Source organism: Callorhinus ursinus, unplaced genomic scaffold (genome assembly GCF_003265705.2).
Source record: "Callorhinus ursinus isolate GAN/ISIS: 27379988/994484 unplaced genomic scaffold, GSC_fseal_2.0 scaffold44, whole genome shotgun sequence".
NCBI lineage: Eukaryota > Metazoa > Chordata > Mammalia > Carnivora > Otariidae > Callorhinus > Callorhinus ursinus.
The window spans coordinates 2,486,367-2,492,569 of NW_027397106.1; positions in this window are offsets into that span (position 1 = coordinate 2,486,367).

Below are 6,203 nucleotides of genomic sequence, written 5' to 3' on the forward strand. Positions count from 1 at the left end.
CAGGTATGTTTTAGTCCCGCTGAGGATGCTAGAGGGTGAAGGGTCAAGTTCTCCAGACTGTTGTTTCTCAGGGTGCCCTCCCCACATCTGGGCATCATGTTCTGACTTACCTCTGCCCCTTTAATTCCCCCAGCTGTGGATCCTCTGGTGATGATTATGTTGCACTTTCTTTTCTCAATAAATTGCACTGAATTTCACATTCTGGTGTTTGGCTTTCATTCAAGGGGCCATAGAATAAACTGAGATCCAAGAGTGGAGAGAAATCAGGTGTGGGTGGTGGTCTTCCAGAAGTTCAGTGGTGGGTATAAAGGATACTCAGTAGTCTTGGCTTCTCCTTTACCCATTTGGCTGGGTTCTTGTGGTAGGTCTGTCCAAGAGTATTTATTTATTTATTTATTTATTAAATTTTATTTTATTGTGTTATGTTAATCACCATACATTACATCATTAGTTTTTGATGTAGTGTTCCATGATTCATTGTTTGTGTATAACACCCAGTGCTCCATTCAGTACGTGCCCTCTTTAATACCCATCACCAGGATAACCCATCACCCCACCCCCTCCCCTCAGTTTGTTTCTCAGAGCCCATAGTCTCTCATGGTTTGTCTCCCCCTTCAATTTCCCCCCCTTCATTTTTCCCTTCCTACTATCTTCTCTCTCTCTCTCTCTTTTAAACATATAATGAATTATTTGTTTCAGAGGTACAGATCTGTGATTCATCAGTCTTATACAATTCACAACGCTCACCACAGCACATACCCTCCCCAGTGTCCATCGCCCAGCCACCCCATCCCTCCCACCCCCCACCACTCCAGCAACCCTCAGTTTGTTTCCTGAGACTGGAATTCCTTACATCAGTGAAATCATATGTTACATGTCTTTCTCTGATTGACTTATTTCGCTCAGCATAATACCCTCCAGTTCTATCCATGTCGTCACAAATAGCAAGATTCCATTTTTTATGGCTGCATAATATTCCATTGTATATATATACCACAACTTCTTTATCCATTCATCTGTTGATGAACATCTGGCAGCAACTTCTTCCTAGAAAGATCGCCAAAGGCAAGGGAAGCAAGGGCAAAAATGAACTAATGGGACTTCATCAAGATAAAAAGCTTTTGCACAGCAAAGGAAACAGTCAACAAAACCAGAAGACAACCAACAGAATGGGAGAAGATATTTGCAAGTGACATATCAGATAAAGGGCTAGTATCCAAAATCTATAAAGAACTTATTAAAACTCAACACCCAAAGAACAAATAATCCAATCAAGAAATGGGCAGAAGACATGAACAGACATTTCTCCAAAGAAGACATCCAAATGGCCAACAGACACATGAAAAAGTGCTCAACATCGCTCGGCATCAGGGAAATCCAAATCATAAACCTCAATGAGATACCACCTCACACCAGTCAGAATGGCTAAAACAAACAAGTCAGGAAACGACAGATGTTGGCGAAGATGTGGAGAAAGGGGAACCCTCCTACACTGTTGGTGGGATTGCAAGCTGGTACAGCCACTTTGGAAAACAGTATGGAGGTTCCTCAAAAAATTGAAAGTACAGCTACTGTACGACCCAACAATTGCACTACTGGGTATTTACCCCAAAGATACAAATGTAGTGATCCAAAGGGGTACATGCACCCCAATGTTTATAGCAGCAATGTCCACAATAGCCAAACTATGTCCAAGAGTATTTATGTTGTTTAAGTGGATGCTCCTACTCCCAAGGAGGTCTTCCCATCCATCCTCCCTGCCTCTGAGCAGGCTCTGGGATCCAGTCTTGGAAAAAGAAGGTTTTGCAGTTTGTCAAGGGAATAGATTCTACTGGGACAGCAGCTCCTTTTCTCCCATTTTCATGCCAGCCAGACACAGCAAATTCTCTTGCTGCAAACACAGCTCCTGGAGTCTGGAGTGATCAATGCATAACACCCTCTTTTCCCTGACCGGGTTCTGAGCCAATTAAAAAATAAGACAAAGGAATGAGGAAATGGAGAGTCAATATTGCCTTTATTACCAGCAAAGCAGATATTGGAGAATACAATTTATACTTCTGATGGAATGGGTTTCCTAATACAGGACCTCAGGATTAGGGCAGATTTCCCACCTGGGCAGACATTAATATAGGGCCATCATGTCCTTCTCTATGTGGTAAGTCCCCTCATGGGAGTTAGGAGAGCAGAACATCAGCTTGCAATGAACAGTCAGATCTTAAGAGATGGAGAGGCAGAGCTATGCATGCCCAGTTCTTCCTTCCAAACTCACTCATCAGGTAAGAGAGAGAGTAGCAGAGCCACTAGTGGAATTCACTCCGGATGGATATAAAATTAGGGTTGAGGAAGATGCATACTTGCTCTTACACTGGCACTTCCAGGCTGTTCCCAAAAAGCTGAAACCCAAACCCATGGAGGACAGGGACAATGAGACAGTCACTGAAGAAAGCAGGGAAACTGAGAGCTTCAGTGGAGTCTCTGTTCCTTTCCCCATGCCCCAATTCAATCCCATCTGCATGGTTTTAAGCATGGTAAAATTCGGGTTTTTAAGTCACTGTAGATTATACATTATCTCCCCATCTCCCAGAAGTCAGATCAGAGCTGGACTAATGAGACGTCATCTGTACATTATCTGATGGGCCAAGAAGAGTGCCAGGACCTGGCCTCCATGTTCTTGAGTCAGATCTGATTTCCTACACTCATCCCATCTGATCTCTGAAATATGGTAGCCCTGGTCTCAAGCCTTGGAGGAGACTGATTTTAAAGTTCCTGCACTTGAGAGTGTAATAAATCCTTACCTATCTTTTCAAGGCCTGCTAGTAGCTCCCTTCCCCATTTACTCTTGGCACAGCTCTGGGTACTATGGGAACAGGACAGGCCACTCTGGTTTGCTGCTCTTACTGGCCTTTTGGAGACATTACAAGAAGCATTACCAATCCCTAGGAAGACACCCCAGATGCTCTGCTCCTTGTGTCGCCACAAGGGTAGAGGTTGACTGCATTGCACTAACCCAGTTCTCATCAGACTGAAGCAGCAGGGTTTGGGTATGGCCGCTCAGTCTCTTATCCATCATTCCATGTGTGGAGAACTTGTTCCTGAGTGCTGTCTCAGGGCCCTGCAAAGCATGTGGGGCATGCAGTGAACATTTGTGGGGTCAACTGAAAGAATGAAGAGAGTAATAAGAGCAGGACCTCCTCCCCACACCTGGAATAAGTCACACCCCAAGGCAGGATGAAGCTGAAAGTTGACTGTGAGAGCCTGGCACCTTCCTGTGGGCTCTTGCAAGAAGCGATAGTGGGGGGGGGGTTACAGAGGGAGGTAGTGAGAGACTACAGGGTACTTGGAATCGAGAAAGGGAATTGATCAAGGCATTTTGGAGAAGAAGCCTGGAGCAGGCCTGGGAAGGAGAGTCTGGGCAACATGGAGAAAGGGCAAGGTTATAGAACAGATATCCAGACCAAAGTCCAGGAGGATTCTAGGACTAGCATCATGTTTCATATTCTTGACACAGGCTGGGACTAAACCACATGCTAGTGAAGCAGGGAAGCTTCCAAGGTGAGGGCATCATGTCTAAGGCCAGGCTAGGGGCTGGAGAGAATCGATTATCTCTAAGTGTATGGGAAGCTGGCAATCCTGAGCTTTCTGAGCCATGAAGAATCCCTCAAATCCATCTCCCATGTGAAGACAGAGCAGCGGCAGTCTTTTGCTTTTGAAGGCAGCCAGGGTATGTAGAGTAGGTATTCACCTTTATGGAATGGACAGAAGGGTGACAGGAGTCTTCCCAAATTGAAGCTTGAAATCCTACCAGTTACGTCTTTAGGATTAAACAATCTGTCTCCAAGAGTCAACTGTTTCTTCATTCTCCATCCTTTATCTTTTCTTCCTTTAAAAAAAAAAGATTTATTTATTTGAGAGAGAGATAGAGAGAGGGAGGTATGGGGAGAGGGAGAGAGAGAACTTTGAACAGACTCTGTGCTGAGCGGAGCCTAACACAGGGCTCAGTCCCACGACCCTGAGATCATGACCTGAGCTGAAATCAAGAATCAGATGCTTAACCGACTGGGTCACCCAGGCACCCCTATCTTTTATTCTTTATCCTTACTCTTTCCCTCTTCTTTTAAAGATATTTCTCTAGATTATAAAACAATACATACCTGTAACAAAAATGCACAAAATTTAGGAAAGTAAAAAAAAAGAAAGAAAGAAAGAAAGAAAGATGATCTATAATTCCACCTCCCTATGACATTTTCCTATGAGTATGCCTGCGCATGCACACATGCACGTACATAGAGATAGGTACGTGTAAATGTATCATCTTTTACAGAATAAGGCCTTAAAAATACATAATGCTTTACAGCCTGATTTTTCACTTACTCTATTGTGGAATTTATCCATTTAGTCATTCAACAACTAGATTGAGTGCCTATCATTTTCCAGACATTGTACCGGGCTCAGGAATAGAGTGGAGAACATGTGTAATCTCTGCTTTCATAGAGTTTTCAGTCTAGCTGGGAAGAAATTTACCAAATAATATTTTCCTATAACAACCAATATAGATGGAGATCATTATATTCTTTTTCAGTGCAGATTCTTATTTTTTTCTTAAGTAAGCTCCATGCCTGGGGCTTCTGGGTGGCTTAGTGGGTTGAGTGTCTGCTCAGGTCATGATCTCAGGGTTGTGAGAATGAGCTCCGCATCAGGCTCCCTGTGTGTTCAGTGGGGAGTCTGCTCTCTCTCTCCAAAAATAACTAAATAATCTTAAAAAATGTAGGCTCCATGGCTAATATGGGGATTGAAATCACAACCCCAAGATCGAGAGTTAAATGCTCTACCGACTGAGCTAGCTATGTGTCCCTCAAATTCTTATTTTTACCTAAAAAAAAACCCCACAAAGGTATACATTGGGAATTAAGCAACATTTTTTCCTTCTTTCTAGAGGTGTGGCATACATGTTTTCTGGTCATTAATATTCTACCAAACGTTTTATTAAACCTAAGGCAGGTAGAGGATCATTAAATCTCTTTGGTATCCCCTTCTATTCAGGCTGAGTTAGACCAGTGAACACCACTTTGGCAGGGAGAAGAATAGAGCTGGTTCATCAGTCTGGTGACTAACATAACATAATAGAAGAAAATTAAAAAAAGAAGAATAGATTTGGAAGGGGCAGAGCTTGAAGAATCACATTTTTACCAAACTCATCCCAATCCCAAACCAAAATCTAACTGATTTACACATAAAGGATTTTAAGCAAATCTGCATAAATACTTAATAAGCCATAAGAAAAGGATAACTTTAGTCTATTTCCAGCATACAGTATATATTCGTTGTGTCCAGTAAAATAGTAACTCCAATGAACAAAGTACTTTTGCCTTAGGGTTGTGAGATCAAGTCCCACATGGGGTGTGAAGCCTACTTAAAATAAAATGGTAAAATTTCTTTTTTCCCCCAGAAATGATTCTTATTAAAAAAAGATTTCTTTTGCAGCAGTGGGACTACATCAGGACTAGAAGAAGACAGTCATAAAAGCACTGCAAACCCAAGACTAGGAGTTGATTTTCACATGTAGTTTTTGGGTAAAAGACATCCTTTTTGAGTTTATTCCCACAACTAAGACTTGTTCTAATTTTCCCATAATGGTGGGCTGAAAATGGAGGCGTTTCAGAAATCTGAAGATAAGGGCAGCTGTTTTAACACCGTAGATAAACATTCCTAAATAGTCAAAAACTCCACACAGGTGGGCCATTGGGTTTGACGGACTGAAACTCTAAGCCAAGTGAAAGAACTGTGAGCACGGGGGAAGATTTATGCAAAGCCTGCCTGCAGTATTTCAGACAGGGAGGGTGTGTGATGGTGTTGTTCCACTTCTTGTCACTGGAACATGTATTCTGGGGGCAGGGGTCTTCCAGGTGGAACGCTTGACATAGTTTTGTCCCAGAGCAGTCTGACTCTCAGAAGCACCTGACAGAGGTGTCTGCTTTGGCAGGAATACTAGGGGTTATTGAATAGAAGAAGATGTTTTAGGAAAAAGTCCTGGGAGCCTCAGACAATTATCGTTCTGACCCATCAATACCTAACAATAAACTGCTGTATAATGGAGCCAGTCTTTCCCGGGTGTATTCTCCAGTCATGGGGAGCAGAAGCCTCTTCCGGCCTATTGGACCCAGGTTGTCCAGGAGGCCGCCATTCCCTGCAGGCGGGAGCTAGTG